Raw genomic sequence first — 20014 nt, 5'->3', positions numbered from 1 at the left:
TTATATTCTTGTTGGAAATGCATTCTTGTTTATATGCATTTTGCATTAAAAATACTTCTTGACAAGATGAGGATCAGTGAAGGGAATTAGAACTAATGGGGACACACACACATTTTTATTCAATCAACATGACTTACACAATTAGGTAGCTACTATTATTGTCTACAACTGAACAAGATGGAATATAGCAGTTTTAAGTAAAACACACACACACACACGCACACACACACAACAAACTCAGGTAGAACCAAATTTCTGACTCTGATTTCTGACTACAGCACAAACTTACAATCATAGTATGTATAACTATGAACCTTGAACCCACTGGGGAGCAGGTTGTGGATACTGATTTGGATATTGCATTCTTTCTTGGTAAATCACTTAGCAACTACACAAGGCAGGCATTATTATTTTCTCCATTCTTCAGACAAGGAGAAAGTACTCACATTAGTAAGTAGTGGAATTATTGATTACAATTTTATTCTGATTTCAGCGCCTGCACTTTTAACCTAAAACTATTGTCTTATATGAGAGTTATCTTATGTGAGTAATACAACTAAGTTATCTTATGTGCCTCAGAGCAACAATAAAACAAATTTAATATCAGATTCTATTTGTTACCTTACTTCATTTGTCAGTTGATAATAGGAGTTTTTCACAGAGTAATTAATTGAGTAGTTTGAAGATTTGATCTTGAAAAAGAGAAAACATTTTCCAGATTTTCTTCCAGAGCAATGACAGGTAGAGGTTATGACCTAATATGCCCTCTCCACTCTCAGAAGATGGATACCTTACCCTCATTAGATCATAGAAACTTGTTTGTCCTTGTCCTCTATGTTCTGTCACAGGCTACATGAATTATATTACATAAAAAGGGACAGCATTCTGTCTGGATACAAAGATGAAGTATCAACCATGATTTATTTATAATCACCAATTCTTTATAGATCTGGAATCACAGAAGTACCTGCCTATTTTAATAATCTCCAGTAAGTATTCCCTCATGGAATTTTGCTTCTTACCCTAATTCTGATGGATTATTAAAACCCTTCTAGAAGGTGGAGCTCTCCCAGCAGGGCTCACCCTAAACTTGTGCTTATCAGACCCTTTGTTGATCCCTTCATCCTCGGAGACCACTTACATTTGGACCTCTCTCTCTGGCTGAGTGATGTGTGCTAACCTTGTAAATTCTGAGTTAGTGTCTTTCTCATGTTAAAGCCGTCCTGTGCTATTTGTAAGATCATCACTTGGTTTTTCTTTCTTCTCTTTAGATATACTCCTGGTGTCTTGAAGTTGGTATAAAATTAGCATCTTATTAATCAACTGTTATTGATTTTTTTTTCCTGAGAGTGTGGAAAACCTGCATCAGAATTGCCCAGTTTGTTTCTTAGAAATGCTGATTTCTAGCTTCTACCCATAAATATACAATCATTCTCTAGGGTTAAGATCCAGGAATACATATTTTTAACAATTTCTTTGGGTTCTTATTATCTTAAAGTTTGAAGAATACTGTTTTAGAAAGAAAGAAAAATATAGAACAGGTTTGTGTATGATTAGGGTAAAGGAATGAGTTAAACGGGAGATGAAGATACAGAAGAGCTCAGCTATGTGAAGCCTTGTTTTCTAAACTAAAAATATTGTCAACTTTCTCATGTGATGATACAACTGACTTTAAAATGCCCTAGAGCAGCAATAAATCTTAGGCCTTTGAATTCTCATTACATTACAGATGGCTGTCTTGCACTCCAATATCCCCATGGGTTTGCAGAGATTACTCTTTTTAGGGGCTAGCTAAATATGCCTATAAAGGTAAGACAGAACACCTGCTGTGTGCCAAGTTCTGCTAGGTATTGAAGATACAAAGTTGAATAGTGTAGGAGCCCATAGTGTAATAAGGATTAGATCTATGCAAATGATAAATTTCATCAGAACTCAATGAAGGCCATAGTAAGAGTAAAACCAAAGTCTTATGGGGGCAGAGTAAAGAAATGTACACAGTTTGTTTGGGGACAGCATGAAATACTTCAGAGTATTTCATAAAGAGATCGGTGACATTTAATTGGGCACTTAAGGATGAATATTTTCACATGAAGAAGGGAAGCGAAGGCTGGGTATGAGAGCACATGCCTGTATCCCAGTGACTCAGGAGGCTGGAAGCAAGATGATTGTAAATTTGAGGCCATCCTGGGCAACTTAGACTCTGTCTCAAAACAAAAAACAAAAAGGGCTGGAGATACAGCTCAGTGGTAGAAGAGCACCCACAGGTTTTACCCCAGAACAAAACAAAAAACCAAGTGAGCCTTTTAGTTTTAAAGTAGCAAATCACAAACTGTTTTTTTTTTTTTAGTTTTTCAATAGGGAAATGAGATTATGAAGATTATAAAATTACTGTTTAAAATATATGTCATAGTTATTACATAAGTACATTCTGCTTAAAGGTGGCAAGAACAAAGCATACAGTTTGGACAATATGTATGCTTAATTTAATTAAATTCAGTGGGCTTACAGACTCAGAGCATAAACAGCATTGACCCTGGAGACAACAGAAATTTAAACTTTACCTTTGGATCTTTCCCATTGCTCCCAGTAGTGCTACAACCCTTATATGATATTCTTTATTTTACATAATTGTAAAATAACATGATTAATATAATTTAAAAATATATGAATATTTTACAGTTATTTACATATAAACACTTCAAGTGTGTGTGTATATATATATATGTGTGTGTGTGTATATATATGTATATATGTGTGTGTGTATATATATGTATATATGTGTGTGTGTGTGTGTACATATATGTATATTTGTGTGTGTGTGTATATATACACACACACTGTTTTGGGATGGGGACGTTTGTCTTGTGCTCTCTCAATTATAATAGATCACGAGTTATCCTTCTGCATGTAAAACTTGATCTTCACATGAAATTAGTGAGTACTTTAAAGTTTTCTGAAAGCTGGAAGCTTGGTGCTTCGGCCCCTAATAAAATAGAAAGTTGTAGGCTCATTTTCTGGGTACTTAAAAGATGAAAATAAGGTCTCTGCATAACGTCATCCTGTACTTGGTGTGCTCAAGTGTTGATCTATGTAGAACCCAACAACTAAAGAGATGGAGAGGTCACATCCATATCTCCTATCAGTAAACAAAAATTTTATAGCTGTGCACAATTATTTTTCAGTGGCCCAAATTCATATGGCTTAAAGAACATAATAAAGAGAACACCTCAATCCCAATGATTAAAGTTCTAATTCAGGATTAAGACTAAGTTTTAGGCATACAAATTTATTTGAGATGAGAGTTTGATTAGTTGGCTCCTCTACCTGTTCCAATGCTGCATTTCATGGGCTCCTTTCCTGGATCTGCTTGAAGAATGTGCACTCAAACTACACAAATCCTGTTATGATCAGTGGAGCACACATAGAAGGGTTCTTGCACCAAGGGGTCCTTTTGCTTCAAGTAATACCAAGTAAAACTCCTTAATGGTGTTGAAAGAGAAGTGACTACAACTTTGCATAGTTATTTTTTCCACATCCAATTAAAATTGACTTAAAGTTGCTTTGAAGATAAATCTCAAAAGGAAACAACTTTGGACAAAGCTTACTAAAAATAGCAAAGTAATTAGTCCTTCAAGGATTTAGGGGATGAGATGTTTGAGATTTGAGATTTGTTATAGAGTGGCAACTATACTTTTTCAAACAAAGGCTAAGATATTTCTTGGGTAATAAGAATAGAAGAAAATTTGTTATTAAATTCAAACTTTGGAAAATTCTCTTAATTTAAAAAAATATTTATTTTTAAGTTGTAGTTGGACACAATACCTTTATTTTATTTATTTATTTTTATGTGGTGCTAAGGATGGAAACCAGGGCCTCGCATGTACTAGGCGAGTGCTCTACTACTGAGACACAATCCTGGCCAAATTCTCTTAAATTTGTGAGTGACTTAATGAGGCCTTGGTTATCTTGACTATGTAATGAAATAATTAAAATTAAGTGTATAAGTTTTAGTCAGGTTTTTTTGCTGACTAAAAAAATTTTAGAGCAGAAAGGGTTTATTTTGGGGTTCATGGATTCAGAGTTCTCAGTCCATAGGCAGTTGGCTCCATTCCTTGGGGCTTGAGGTAAAGCAGAACATACTGGCAGAAGAGTGTGGCAGAGGAAAGTGGCTCAGGACATCACAGCAGGAATCAGAGAGAGATATAGAGATAGAGATTCTAGGATTTCGAGAGAGAGAGAGAGAGAGAGAGAGAGAGAGAGAGAGAGAGAGAGAATATTCACTCAATACATACAAAATATATACCCAAAGGCACGTACCCAATGACCCATTTCTTCCAGCCACACCCTATCTGCCTATAGTTACCATCCAGTTAATCCCTATAAAGGGATTGATGCATTGATTAGGTTAACTCTCATAACCCAATTATTTTACCTCTAACTTTGTTGCATTGTATCACACACAAACTTTTGGGGGACATTTAATAACAAAACCATAATAATATATATGTGATCAGCTCTAATGACAAAACTCACCCTATTTAGGCCTTGAAAATTTGGTCATATATTAGTTATTATATACTTTCATCAACTTGGATAAGTTACTTAAATTTTCTGAGCTTCAATTTTCTCATCTATAAAATAGGTTTCATAGGACTTTTAAGAGAATGCATTGTGTACATTTTGCACCCAGGTGATTAAGGCAAATTTGAAAACGCATTTGATGATCATTACCAAGTAGAACAAATAAAATTCTTTTCTCATTTACATCAATTATATAAACTCAAAGTATCTACTTTTCCAGTTCTCTGTCTACTCTACACTCCCTCAATAAATGCTGAACTTAAAGCTCATTAAAATCACACTGAACTGTTATGAGCCTGTACCATTCTTTTTTTTTCCATTTCATTAAGATATTATTATCTTTTTTTTTTTAAATCAAGATTTTCTTTGTTTCACAATGGCACAAATTACACTTCATTCACATAAATATACTCAGATTTTTCTTGAAACATGCAGCCTTTGGGTGTCTTCTCCCTACCATAGGCAGACTATTACATTCTTTTTTTTTTTTTTTTGCCTTTCTAGTGACTGATGTATTCTGCTGTCTATCCCCTTCTCCACTGTCCCCTCACCCCTCCCCTCCCCTCCCCTCCCCTACTCTCTCTCCATCCCCTCTACTATAAATCGTTTCTTCCACTTATATAATTTTTCCTTCTTTCTCCCTAAAGGGAAACACAATCCTGAAGTTGGTATGTATTTGTCCCATCTGTTTTTATAATTTTTCTGAATTTGTATATACCTAGTATATACTTTTGTTTGGTTTTAAATTTATATAAATAACATATCCTTTTGTTATGGGGCAGAGTGCTCAGAAAACCTACCAAGTCCATTTTGTCCCAATTGGAGAGTCTTTATTTAGCCAGCCAGTTGGAGACTGCTCCCCACAGGACCTACAACTGTCTCTGCAAGGAACAGCCTTGAGCCTGAGCATTTCAGGGTCTTTAAAGACAAAAACTGCAAAAACCACATAACAGGTTGATGTAGCTGCAAGCAGGCAGGGGTACAGAAGCTGAGTTGGGCAGTTAGTGAAACAATGCAAAGGGCACATTGGTATTTCCCTCGGGACTTTCCAGGTTGGCATAGCAGCAAGCAAGCAGAAGGGAAGTGGGTCAAAATGACCTTAGTTGAGTACAAGTTAGAGAATGGTTACTAACATCTGGACAATCAATCTCTGTCAAGGTACATTGCCCAAGAAAAATGGGAACCAAAAAGAGAACAATTTTACATTGTATAAGAATTGTCATTTTGTGTTGTTAAACATGCTATGCTAAGCAACTATTGATAGCTACAGAGGTGGAGTGTTTCCATGGGAGAAGCATTTCTTATATGACATGGAGTCTCAGGGTAAAATGGAATCTGCTTGGTCATTGCCCATATAACCTGGCCCATAACATTTTTGCTACTCACTTGCCCTTCTGATGTTGTTTTAATGATCTATACTGACACATATAGATCTGTCCATTCACTTGACTGTTATGTAATACATCACAGTAACAACTTATATACTATTTATTCATTCTGCTATTGACACAAATTTGACCCCACACCTTTCTAGGTACAGTTCTCCTGAAATATTTTGCACACTCTGGAGCATGAAATAGATTTCTAATAGTATTAGTTTAATAGATATTCAATAAAATATAAGGTGCATATTTAAAAGTTTTATTGATGGTTGTCCAACCTTGGTTGAAGTTAAGAAATGTGAAGTCATGTCAAATTGGGTACTTTTGTTTGTACGTTTTTATTCTCTTTATGCTAATCGTAGGGGTTCATATAATAAAAAGGGTATATATTTCATTATAAAAGAGATAAAGAATAATTTTACATTGATCAGAATTATCTGTCTAGAGAAAAATTTCCAAACATTCTAGCCTCCATAAGTAAGAGGATGATGAATTTAATAAAAGCTAAACACTGTTAATATGGGAAAAGGGAATCAGTGAGGACCCTGCCTTGCTCTGCTTTTCAGGAACTAAAGTGTACCCAAGAGGGTTAAATACTAGAGTGGTTTCTGTGAACAAAACTTTCTATCTTTAACCGCTCTATTGGGTCAACTTTGTATACTCTTGGAAGTCAATTCTGGAGTCCCTGTCTGGAATCCATTTCCTAAGTGTAGCTGTGATTTTGTAAGTACTTAATCACCTTTAATTCTTCTTGCTTAAAATTCCTAGAATCATTTCTCTTTCCTTCAATGAATCCTAACTAACACAAATCTCAATTAAGATGGACTTCTGTGAACTATAATAATTTCCTTAACCAGAGGATATTTTGCTATTTTAATGTACCCCAAAGACTTTTCTCATAGAAACAAGAGAAGAAACAAGAAATGGATCCCCAAAGAATTGTTCAATGTCATGTAAGTTTATGTCTGTAGGTCATCCTGAGAAATAAAACTCCTATGTGACAATATTTTATTTTAAAGCAATGATCAGTTCGAGGGGGAATTAATATCATTTCTATCTTTTAAAAATGGTCCCCCTTTAAAAAACATCTACTTAATTGGCTAACCCATGTAAATGGGTTAGGAGAAACTGAAATATCTATTGTTTATCTGAATTGCCTTAGAAATTACTCTATAGCATTAAATTATTCATTGGAATGTTGCCCAAATTGAGAATCTATATGAAGTATGTGAAGTATATATACTTCTGGACCCTTTTCTGGAATCTCATTATTCTCCTAAAGAAGATCATGTATTGGTGTGTTTAAATGCTATTGTTGAGTGCTTCTTATCTTTCCTCCATTGACATCAAAATTTATCTTTATTTGTTACCTAAGTAAGGTGTGTGTGTGTGTGTGTGTGTGTGTGTGTGTGTGTGTGTATATATATATATATATATATATATATATATATGTAAAGAATGGTTTATTGATTGTGCTGTAACAGTCTCGGAATTACTAGAATCTAAGAAACAAATCAGAAATTATGCTAAATAGTCAATAGTAACAAAAACAGCATGGTATTGGCACCAAAACCGGCCGGTAGACCAATGGTACAGAATAGAGGACATAGAGACTAACCCACAAAATTACAATTATATTAGACAAAGATGCCAAAAACATGCACTGGAGAAAAGATAGCATCTTCAACAAATGGTGCTGGGAAAACTGGAAATCCATATGCAACAAAATGAAATTGAACCCCTATCTGTAACCATGCACAAAACTTAAGTCAAAATGGATCAAGGACCTAGGAATTAAACCAGAGACTTTGTGTCTAATAGAAGAAAAAGTAGACCCTAATCTTTATCATATGGGATTAAGCCCCAACTTCCTTAATAAGACTCCTATAGCACAAGAATTAAAAACAAGAATAAATAAATGGGATGGATTCAAACTAAAATGTTTTTTTTTCTCAGCAAAAGAAACAATCTGTGAGGTGAACAGACAGCCTACATCCTGGAAGCAAAATTTTACCCCTCACACATCAGATAGAGCACTAATCTCTAGGGTATATAAAGAACTCAAAAAGCTAAGCACAAAAAAACAAATAACCCAATCAATAAATGGGCCAAGGACCTGAACAGACACTTCTCAGAAGAGAATATAAAAATCAATCAACAAATATATGAAAAAATGCTCATCATTTCTAGCAATCAGAGAAATGCAAATCAAAACTACTCTAAGATATCATCTCACTCCAGTCAGAATGGCAGCTATTATGAAGACAAACAACAAGAAGTGTTGGCAAGGATGTGGGAGAAAAGTTACACTCATACATTGCTGGTGGGACTACAAATTGGTGCAGCCAATTTGGAAAGCAGTATGGAGATTCCTTGGAAATCTGGGAATGAAACCACCATTTGACCCAGCTATTCCTCTTCTCAGACTATACCCAAAGGACTTAAAAACAGCATACTACAGGGACAAAGCCACATCAATGTTTATAGCAGCACAATTCACAATAGCTAAACTGTGGAGCCAACCTAGATGTCCTTCAGTGGATGAATGGATAGAAAAAATGTGGCATTTATACACAATGGAATATTACTCAGCATTAAAAAAGAACAAAATCATGGCATTTGCAGGTAAATGGATGGCATTGGAGGAGAAAATGCTAAGTGAAGTCAGCCAATTCCAGAAAAACAAATGCCAAAGGTTTTCTCTGATATGAGGCCGATGACTCATAGTGGGGTAGGGAGGGAGAGCATGGGCGGATTAGATTAATTCTAGATAGGAAAGAAGGGTAGGAGGGAAAGGGAGGGGGAAGGGGATTGGCAAGAATGGTGGAATGTGATGGGCATCATTATACAAAGTACGTGTATGAAGACTTGAATTGGGTGTCAAAATACCTTATCTACAAACAGAGATATGAAAAATTGTGGTATATATGTGTATTAAGAATTGTAATGTAAAAAAAATGTACATGTATAATGGCATAAATTGACGTGAACATACTTTATATACAGAGATATGAAAAATTGTTCTCTATATGTGTAATAAGGATTGTAATGCATCCCACTGTCATTGTGTATTTAAAAAATAATAAAATCAATAAAAAGAAATTATGCTAAATAGCTACCAGATTGCTAAAATCTCAGGCAGCTATAAAAATGAATGATGATGTCTATAGGATGACAGAATAGGAAACTCCAGCCCTTATCTCCCCCACAGAGGGACCAAGGTGGGTATTTGAAGAAAATCATTATCAATCAGTATTTGTCAGAGTTTCAGAGAAGCCCAGAGATTCTGGTGTAGTGAATGGAGTGGCAGTAGTGCTGTGTCACTGCAAAGGGAGGGGTCGACACAAAGAGAGAGAGAAACACGGGACAAATTTGGTACACAAACCCTGTGGAAGGCAGTCTGTACCAAGTTGATGCAAAAACTGCTCAGAGAGCTGTGGTTTAAAATGCACTTGGTGTTTCTCAACTTCTTTTTTTAATTGATTAAAAAAATGGCAGTGGAATGCATTACAATTCTTATTACATGTATACAGCACAGCTGAAAAAGTGAGGTAAAGATCCAGCTTGAGGATCTTTATGCTGAATCTTTTTCATACGGGAACCTGAGAATTCCAAGCAGATATTTCCATAGTAAGTAGTACTTACTGTGTGACCTAAGGTGCATCTGGCAAAGCATTATCCCAAATCAGTTATAGGGAATAGTGGATCCAGCTGGATCAAGACAGAGGCCCAAGCCAGGTGCAGTGGGATGTGCCTGTAATCTCAATGACTTAGGAGGCTGAGGCAGGAGGATCAAAGGTCAAGGCCAGCCTCAGCAATCAGAGAGGCCCTAAAGACTTAGTGAGATGCTGCCTCAAGATAGAAAATAAAAAGTTCTAGGGATATGGTTCAGTGGTGACATGCCTCTGAGTTCAATTCCCAGTAACAAAAGAAAAGAAAAAGACACAGAGGAGTGCAACCTGAATGACCAGTGGAAAAGGATCAGGGGAATTGGCCAGACAGGTATGATCACATTGGGGACAGGAGAGTGCAACCTTATATACTTTTTAGCTCTGTGGTGTAAATGACCAACTGAAAATGATCTGGAAAAATCTACTTAGCCCTAGGGATGCAAAGATTTAATCACTCTGGAGTAGTTACTCCAAACAAAGGTTCAAAGTTCTGTTTAGAGTTTCACCCCAGCAGACTGAAATTCCCAAATAAATCTCGGCACCTCTTCCAACCAGGGAGAACAGTAACCTAAGACTTCTGGACAAAGTCCTAATAGAAGGTACTTCCAGTTCCATCCTTCCTCTACTGCTATGCAGAGAAGCTGAGAGCCGTTTCAACCAGCTAAATATCTAGTGCACTCAAACTGTCAGAGTGGTAAAAATCAAAAATGAGGTTGGATTTAATGTCATCCAGTCCTCTCTTTGAAGAGGCGCATTGCTTAAGAAATAAGGGACAGAAGGGCAGGCTGGAATAGGATATAAATACTCAAAGTCAGCTGCCTTAGTAGAAAAATACAAGTTTTTTTTTGAGAGAGAGAATTTTTTAGTATTTATTTTTTTAGTTTTCGGTGTACACAACATCTTTATTTTATTTTTATATGGTGCTGAGGATCAAACCCAGCGCCCCACGCATGCCAGGCGAGCACGCTACCGCTTGAGCCACATCCCCAGCCCCACAAGTATTTTTAATTGAGAATTTTTAAATTATTATCATCAACTTTTTAGTTGTTTTCTGGTTATATTTGCTATTGGTTCATCTATCTATCTATACTTACATATGTTTCTGTTCTTTTTCCCATTTTATTAACATTTTACTTTTCATTCTATTTTTCTAAGAGGTGGTGACTTTTGTTTTAAGTGTTTTTGTCTTTGATATTGTGGAGGGGTTGGTGTTGTTCTGCTCCACTTGCTTGATTGTTTTATCACTCTTATTCTCTTCATCTCTCACTCTAACATATCTCTTCTCTCTCTTCTTCTCCTTTACTTCCTCCCTCTTTGATGCCTTCATGGGCTATCATGCTTCTACTTTTTCTCTTCTCATTTTTCTTCTCTCTGCTTTTTGCCTTTGTACCCAACTTCTTTACTCTTGATGAAATGTATTGTTAACATCTTTTTAGTCCATGTAGTCTACCCATTTGGGAAATGAAATAAGATGATTCAGAGGGAAACCACCTTATCATGGCATCTCCCCAAGAATGAATCAAAACAATAAACTGGAGGTATTACAATACCTGATCTGAAATTTTACTACAGAACTCTAGTAACTAAACATCATGATGTTGGTATCACAACAGACATGAAGACCTGTGGAATAAAATAGAAGACCCAGAGACAAATCCATATAGATTCAGTCATATGATACTTGACAAAGGTGCCAAAAATATTAGTTGGAGAAAAGACAGCCTTTTCAAAATGGTGCTTGGAAAACTGGATATCCCTATGCAGAAGAATGAAGCTAGATACTTATTTTTCACCATGCACAAAAGTCAACTCAAAGTGGATCAAAAATTTAGGAATTAGACCAGAAATTTTGCAACTTCTAGACTTTGCATTCCAACATATTGACACAGACACCAACTTCCTTAATGAGATCTCTAAGGCTCAAGAAGTAAAAGCAAGAATCAGTAAGTGTGATGGTGTTAAATCAGAAAGCTTCTTCACAGCAAAGAAAACAATTAAGGACACAAAGAGAGAGACTATATAATGAGAGAAAATCTTTGTCAGCATCTCTTCTAACAAGGGATTAATATCCAAAATATATAAAGAACTCAAAAAACTTAGCACCAAAACAAACAACAAAAACAAAAAGTCAAACCAAACTAAAACAGAAATAAAAATAAAAAACCCAAATAGCCCAATTAATAAATGGATAAAGGAATTAAACAGATACTTCTCAATAGAAGAAATACAAATGGCCAACAAATATATGAGGAAAATGTTTCCTTAGGAATCAGAGAAATGCAAATCAAAACTACATTGATATTTTATGCCACTCCAGTTAGAATGGCAGTCATCAAGAATACAAACAATGATAAATGCTGTCAAGGATATGAGGGAAAATGGTACACTCATACATTATTGGTGGTACTGCAAATTAGTAATCACATTGGCAAGCAGTTTGGACATTCCTGAAAAGACTAGAAATGGAATCACCATGTGACCCAGCTATTCCATGCCTTGATATTTATCCAAAAGAATTAAGATCAGCGTGCTACCACGATACAGGCACAACAATTGTTTATAGTAGTGCAATTCACAGTAACCAAGTGATGGAACCAGCCAGGTTTCCATCAACAAATGAATAGATAAGGAAAGTGTTGTATACATACATAATGGAGTTTTAATTAGCTATAAGAAGAATGAAATTATAACATTTGCTGGTAAGTGGATGGAACTGGAGAACATCATGCTAAGTGAAATAAGCTAGAATCAGTCAAGGGTTGAATTTTTTCTTATATATGAATGTTAGAGCAAAATAATGGAATAAAAGCAAGGAGTCCCCATGAACACAGAAGGGAAATCAGTGGAGCAGAGGAAGGGAGGGATGGGAATAGGGAGGAACTGTGGATGAAATTGAGCAAATTATGCTATGAACATACATGAATGTACCACAGTGAATACCACACATATGTATATAAACACATATCACATATACTGAAATGGAACAAATTATATTCCATCCATGCATGATTATGTTAGAATGAATCCCACTATTATGTATAAATATAACGTACTGATGAAAACATTAAAAAGGAAAAGATGCTGGACACATATTAATAAAATGGATGATCATTTGACACATTCTGTCACAACTGAATTAGGCCAATGTGACCATTATGCAGATAGAAGAGGGGAAAGAAATTATATTCATGCAATGTAAAAATCAAGTCATGATCTCTCTGTATTCATTTTGCTTCTGCTCATATCTATACCAGTTACATTCAATTCTAGCTTAGATTCCTGGGATCAAACTCTTCTTGTAATGTGATTTGATATAATATAAACTTGGGGCATATCCTGTTCTTGCATTATGAGAGTTCTGCATATTTCCATAGAAAACACACATTTTAATGAAATCACTATATTCTTCACAGCTGTAGTCTGAAGAATGTCTGTCTTGTGGGATACATTTCAAACTCATACTTAGGAAGTTTGGATCTGCTAGTGATTTTGAGGGGTCTGAGAATAATAAATAATGGTTGAGATTTATATAATTTTAAGAAAAATTGGGGGGGGGTTCCTGATTTTACTTTGTTTACAATTATAATTTTATTTGGGCTTTTGCCTATTACATAGCTCTACTTGTTTATCCAATTGGCAACTCAATCACACCATTATAAAAAAAATGAATGTTTTTACCAATATTTCCAACTTTCTGTGTTCTATTTGTAATACCGATCTACCCAAATACCGAGGCTTGTATCTTAGGGATTTTTATTTTTGGAGGGGTCTCTTTCCATCCCCTTTGTGAAACATTCTATTGAATCTTCCTGGCAGTGTCTTCTGCATATGTTTGTTTCCTGGAACCACTCAGTAGCCCTGTTTATTCAGAGCATTAAAAAGCAAATGTTCATTGTTGTAATTGCCTCCTGTGGCTCACCCTATCTCCATTTCTCTAACTGCCGTCATTCCTTCCAGTGCAACCATATTAATCTTTGTAAGTCTTCACTGTGGTGATTTCTGTGCCAAAATAAATAAGTAGAAATCTTGAGTGGCTAATGGGCCTCCCATAGTGAATGGAATCTTGATTTTGGCATTTGAGAAATTCCTGAACTGCACTGTTCCAAACTCGCCTCTGATTTGAGTATATGCTGCCATCCTGTGGGGAGAGACATTGGGACCTCACAAAGAGCCTGAATAACTCCCCAGGTGACATCCAGGGAAAGGAGACTGTAGTCTTTCTATGAACTCAGTTACTTGGAACTGAAATGCTACTAGATGACCTTTAAGACTCTAGCAGTGGCCTTTACATATCTTACTGATGTTTTTCCTGTCCAGCATTCTTTTCTACAAATAGCACCTTTGACACTATATAAGCCTTTACCTGTGGAGCATGAATTTTGTGTAGTATCCAGTATAGGTTCCAGAAAAAAAATAGGAAAGAGATTCACATCTATTCAACTTTTTATTATGCAAATATGTATTGTGTACCTATTTTATATGTCAGGTTTGGCTCTAAGGTGATACAGAAATAGTCTTGAAGAAAAGACATGGTATCTCTGCACTTTTGGAGCTTAGATTCAAATGTATGCACATGCATGAATGTGTGCTTATGTGTTGTGAGAAGATAGAAGATAGAAGCAAACAACAGTATGGTATTTCACAGGTGCTGTGGGGGGATTTCATAGGAATAGATACTATAAATACAGGAAGGTCATTTTGATTTTCTGTTGGGGATATGTCCCATTTGGTAGGAAATCAAAACATGGAAAATTATGCAGCTCCAATAAGCCAATGTTATTATCATGAAAAATATTGAAATTCAGGGCAGATAATTTCTTTTAGCTGCAAACGTTGATCTCTGGGGAAAACACTGGGGAAAATAGATCTTTCAGTATTTAATCAGGTCCCTAGGATTTTCTAACTTATAATAACCCCTTGGGGCATATAAACAGGTGGTTCTTTTGGCTATCTTCTACCCCATAGGATGGAGAGGACACACTGGGCAAAGCAACCACTAGAAATCATGATTTGTGTCTCATGATTTCTCAAACATTGGGAGACTAAGGGCTGTGCTCTGACTCTTTCAGTACAAAACTCACAAAATAGCAATGACAACAATAGAACAGATGCCTCTTCAGGGATATTTATCCATAAAGTTAATCAGACCTATTTGGCCCTCCATGAGAATAGGGAAGAAGTATTAACAAGATCCTTTCCTGAAGTCCTGATGCAGAAGTGTGAGGGCTGAATTGTACCTGTGTTGCTATTCTTCTTCAACCTTATCTGTGGGTCCAGGGAGTCCTTTAAAAGCCTCATTTCCTCTCTCTCTCTATTGAAATTACCATTGACCCTGAGGTTGGAAGAGGTTGTTCCTGCAGAAATGGATCTGAGATGCTGTAAGGCCAAAAGTAATAATTGGCTTCCTGAACCTTATCCCCTCAGAAATTGCTGTCTATGAATGTTTTAATATTCATCTTTATACATTCTCTCAAGCTTACAAAATGAAAAAAATGAAGACAGAAAATGGTGGGCTAGAATTCATCTCCCCAGCTGGCTTCTCCTTTTAATGTTACTATTTCTTCTTTTCTCACAGACCCAGTCCAGAAAGGAATGGCCTCAGGCAATGGCTCCTCAGTGACCCAGTTTATCTTGCTGGGTTTAACACAGCAGCCAGAGCTCCAGCTGCCTCTCTTCCTCCTCTTCTTAGGAACCTACTTGGTCTCTGTGGTGGGGAACCTGGGCTTGATTGTTCTGATTGTTCTGAATCCTCACCTGCACACTCCCATGTACTACTTCCTCTTCAACCTTTCCTTCACAGATCTCTGCTACTCCTCCGTCATTACCCCCCGAATGCTGATGAGCTTTGTAAATCAGAACATCATCTCTTATGCAGAGTGCATGGCTCAGCTCTTTTTCTTTGCTTTTTTTGTAATTGATGAGTGCTGTATTTTGACATCAATGGCCTATGATCGATATGTGGCCATCTGTAAACCTCTGCTTTACAGGATCACCATGTCCCATCAGGTCTGCTTTATGCTGATGGCAGGTGGGTATGCAATGGGGTTTACGGGTGCCATGGCCCACACTGGATGCATGATGAGACTCATTTTTTGTGATGGCAACATCATCAATCACTACATGTGTGACACACCTCCTCTCCTGAAGCTCTCCTGCACAAGCACCTCCATCAATGAGCTGGTGGTCTTCATTGTGGTGGGTGTCAATATAATAGTACCTAGTCTTACCATCTTTATTTCTTACACTTTGATCCTTTCCAACATCCTCTGCATTCATTCTACAAAGAGCAGATCCAAAGCCTTTAGTACCTGCAGCTCCCACATAATTACTGTTTCTCTTTTCTTTGGATCATCAGCATTTATATATTTTAAATCTTCTCCTGCTGAATCTAGGGATCAAGATAAAGTATCCACAGTTTTTTATACCATTGTGGGGCCGATGATGAATCCTTTCATATACAGTTTGAGGAACAAAGATGTTCAAGTTGCATTGAGCAAGACTTTGAAGAAAAGGGTACTTGTCTAAGTAGAATTTATATTGTTTATAAGCGGCAAATCCTAGTAAGGGCACTTGATATATAAAACTATGGAGAAAAAAAGTAAGAAATCACAATAAGATGTAATGTATTTAAATTATGGGAAATAAGTAGAGAAAGTTGCATGATAATAAATCCCCAAATGGTAAAGTTGTGAGATTTCTGACTAGGACATATCTAGAATTCCTATGAAGTTGTGCCATGGAGATATTGACTTTGACAGTCAATCATCTATTCATTCATTTAACAAATCTCTGTTACATGTTACAGGGGATTCTGTTTTGAGATATTCTATTGTTTTTCTAAAGGAGAGACATGTGGGTGTGCTCATCTCATTTTGGTCTTTGGTCCCTTCTTAAGGGAATGTAGTAAAGAGAGGCCAAAGATTTTCCTGGGATCCTAATTCTTAAGGGCAGGAAACTCAAATAATCATTTATTTTAGCAGCTAGAATGAAGACAGCCTGCACTGGACTTCACCTTAGGCAAGAATGTGGGTACAAAGACATGCTGTGTTTTCATTGGGAAGTTTACCAGAAATGTTTTTATCAATATTACCAGAGGAATTTTGGTCCTTTTCTCTGATAGATTTTAAACTTTCTAATTAGTTAGTGGCCTACGTGGTGTACCCTTTATTGTTTCCATTCTTTCTTTTGTTTCAGAGGGAATGTATTTATTTAATATTGTAAACAAACAAAATTAATTTTTGCCAGGGTCATAATTTCAGGGTTCCCCACACACAGGCAGACCTTGCCACATCTGCATGGGGAGGCTCTGGCTTTCATGTTACTCTGGGCAAGGCAAAGGATGCAGTTATTGCTTAAAGTAATAACAATGTACTTTGATTCATAAACCTTAAGTTTGCTTTCAGGATAATATATGTAATATTGGTATTAAAATATTATAATAAAGTTTCACTAATAATATTTTCATATCCTATTATGTTTCCAAGTTTTAGGAGCTTTTTACTTCAAAAAGAAGAAAATAGGGCTGGGATTATGGCTCAGTGGTAGATCGCTTGTCTTGCATGTGTGAAACACTGGGTTTAATCCTCAGCACTGCATAAAAATAAATAAATAAAAATAAAAAGATATTGTGTCCATCTTCAACTAAAGAAATATTTTTTTAAAGAGAGAGATAATTTTTTAATATTTATTTTTCAGGTTTTTTTTTTTGGTGGACATAACATATTTATTTTATTTTTATGTGGTGCTGAGGATAGAACCCAGTTCCCCACGCATGCCAGGCGAGAGCGTTACCGCTTGAGCCACATCCCCAGCCCAAGAAATGTATTTTAAAAAGAAGAAAATAGCCATTTTTAACCTATTTACGGGAATTAAAATACACTCTGATTTTTATATTTTGGTACCAGAGGTGCTTAAAATCTGAACCACATGCTCAACCCTTTTTATTTTGAAACAGTCTCACTAAGTTGCTTAAGGTCTTGCTAAGTGGTTGAGGCTTGCTTTGAACTTGTGTGTACAATACTGAGCAGGCACTAACCCTCTGTGTGAACCTGAGACTTAACATCTTATGTATTGAATGTCCATATAATTTGCTCTTTAAAATAAAAGTAAAGTGAAAAGATACATTTAAGGTGTTTTCAATGAACTGTATGAAATCCAAATTAAATAGGTTCATTTGTTTTATTTTTCAAAATCTAAAGCTTTTGAAAAGTTAACATATTACATAAATTTACATTTTATTTTCCTTCCCTGTGTTTTATAGTACTGCCTTATTAAGTACCTGTTTGAAGACGTTCATTTCAGTTACGTAAGTCAAATTAAGTCTCAGCTATGATTTCTCACTGGAGGAATATGAATGTGAAATAAAATGCACAAAATTAAACTATCTATATTGATGTTTTGGCATATGCATACAATTGTGAAACCATCAACACATTCAGATGGTTCCTTCAGGCTGCTCTAACAGAAATGGCACAAACTGTGTTTTATTAACAACAGCCACTTATTTCTCTTAGTTTTGAAGTCTGGGAAGTCTAAGGTCAAGAAAAAGACACGTTTGGTGTCTGGTAAGGGCTGCCTTCTGGTTCAGAGATGGCCGCTGTGGTTTGATTTTATCCCTCAAATTCAATATGCAGTATAACAGTGTTGGGAGATGTCTGGGAGCGTATGGGGAGCTGTCTGGGTAGTGAGGGCACCAGCCCCCATCTGTTGTGAGAGTGCCAGCATCTGGAAAGGACTTTCCTGCTATGTTGAAACCTGGTGAAAGAGCAGAGGGGCAGGAGAACCATAGAGAGAGTGCACAACCTGAGCCCTTTCAGAATCAGCATTAATTTGTCCTTGAGAACTGTTCTCTCATGATCTAATCTGTTCCCAAATCATCCCTGTGCATCTTGAAAACCCTCCTGTCCTACTCTGTCCATCCCCTAGTTCTATTCTTAAGAAAACACTAGCCAGTTTTGTGTCCTTGTCAGTTCTTTTGCATTTTCTGGTATAATACAGAAATAAAATGTTATATGCAATTTTTTTGTCTTGCTTCCTTCAGTTGCTGTAAATATTTACATATTCTTCCAAGTCATTGGGAGTATTTAACTACCAATAAACTTGTGGACAGTGAAATTAAAACAGTATCACTTAGAATCACTAAAAAATTAATCTCACCATTATGTGCAACTTTAAGCACCAATAAAAAAAAGGGGGGGGGAAATCAGGAGCAATAAAAGAATTTAACTACCTAGGTGTAAATCTAACAAAACATGTGCAGGGCTAGCATGCTAAAAATTGCATAATACTTATGAAAGATGTACAAGTTGTTTTAAGTAAGTGGAGACACATCATTTTCATAGACTGAAAGACAACACTGCAAAGATATTAATTATCCTCAAATTATTAGTAGGATAAAAGATTTCTATAAAAATCTTAGCAAGATTTTTTGGGTATAATTTTTATACAACTTTATGTAGAAAAACCAACTAACTAGAATAGCAAATAGATTTGGAAAAAAACAAACAGAATAAAATAGCAAAATACCATTCTAGTTGATTTTAAAAGCTATATAGCTAATGTGGTCATGACTATATTGTATGAATTCAGGGTAGATACATTACTCAATGGAAGAGAATAGACAACCCTAAAATAGACCCACAGAAATAGATTCTTCTCTTGAGCTGTGTTGAGTTCCAGTGAGCATGAATTTTGAAAAACGTGCAAAATTTATTCAATAGAAGAAAAATAATCTTTTAAATAAATACAGTAGAGGGATAGGACATCTATAGCCAAGAAGATTAACCACATTTTAAGTCACCTTATCAAAACATTAAGCCAAAATGGGTCACAGACATATACAAGCATAATATACAGAACTTTTAGAAAAAATAGGATAAAAATTTTAAGATATAAGGCTAGGCAAAGGTTTTAGATTTGACATCAAAAGCAAAGCATGATCCAGAATTGGGAAAATCTCATCAAGTAGACTTCATCAAAATTAAAAACTTTTGATCTACAAAAGGCCTTATTTAAGGATAAAAAAGACAAGCTACAGGCTGGGAGAAAATATTGGTAAACCATATATTCAATAAAGGATTTATTGGAATGTATCTAGAATGTAAGGGAAAAAACGCTCAAAGCTCTGCAGTTTAAAAATAACAAATCTTGTTAGAAAATGGGCAAAAAATATGAAGACACAGTTCATGAAGAAGACATACACCACAACAAAAGTGCTGAAGAAAATATCATTAGCTATTAGGGATGTAAAAATTAAAACCCAAACAAGATATCACCCCATGAATGGCACATAGCACATGAAAAATAATCCATATTATTTTAGTTATTAGCAAATGCAAATTAAACCTAAAGAGAAATCCATTATAAAAGCTGACCATGGTC

At 35.8% G+C, this 20014-nt stretch overlaps 1 pseudogene across 1 annotated transcript; it reads left to right on the top strand.

Annotated features, from left to right (window-relative positions):
- The first annotated feature begins 15215 nt into the window (after positions 1–15215).
- On the top strand, positions 15216–16076 carry LOC308641647 (olfactory receptor 8B3-like; annotated as a pseudogene). Its single transcript has one exon. The product of its transcript is annotated as an olfactory receptor 8B3-like (transcript).
- The last annotated feature ends 3938 nt before the right edge of the window (positions 16077–20014 follow it).

The sequence above is a fragment of the Spermophilus citellus genome (genome assembly GCF_964194105.1).
Source record: "Spermophilus citellus genome assembly, chromosome: 2".
Classification (NCBI taxonomy): domain Eukaryota; kingdom Metazoa; phylum Chordata; class Mammalia; order Rodentia; family Sciuridae; genus Spermophilus; species Spermophilus citellus.
Note: the sequence above shows the minus strand (reverse complement) of the source record. Positions and strands in the feature narration are given on the sequence as shown.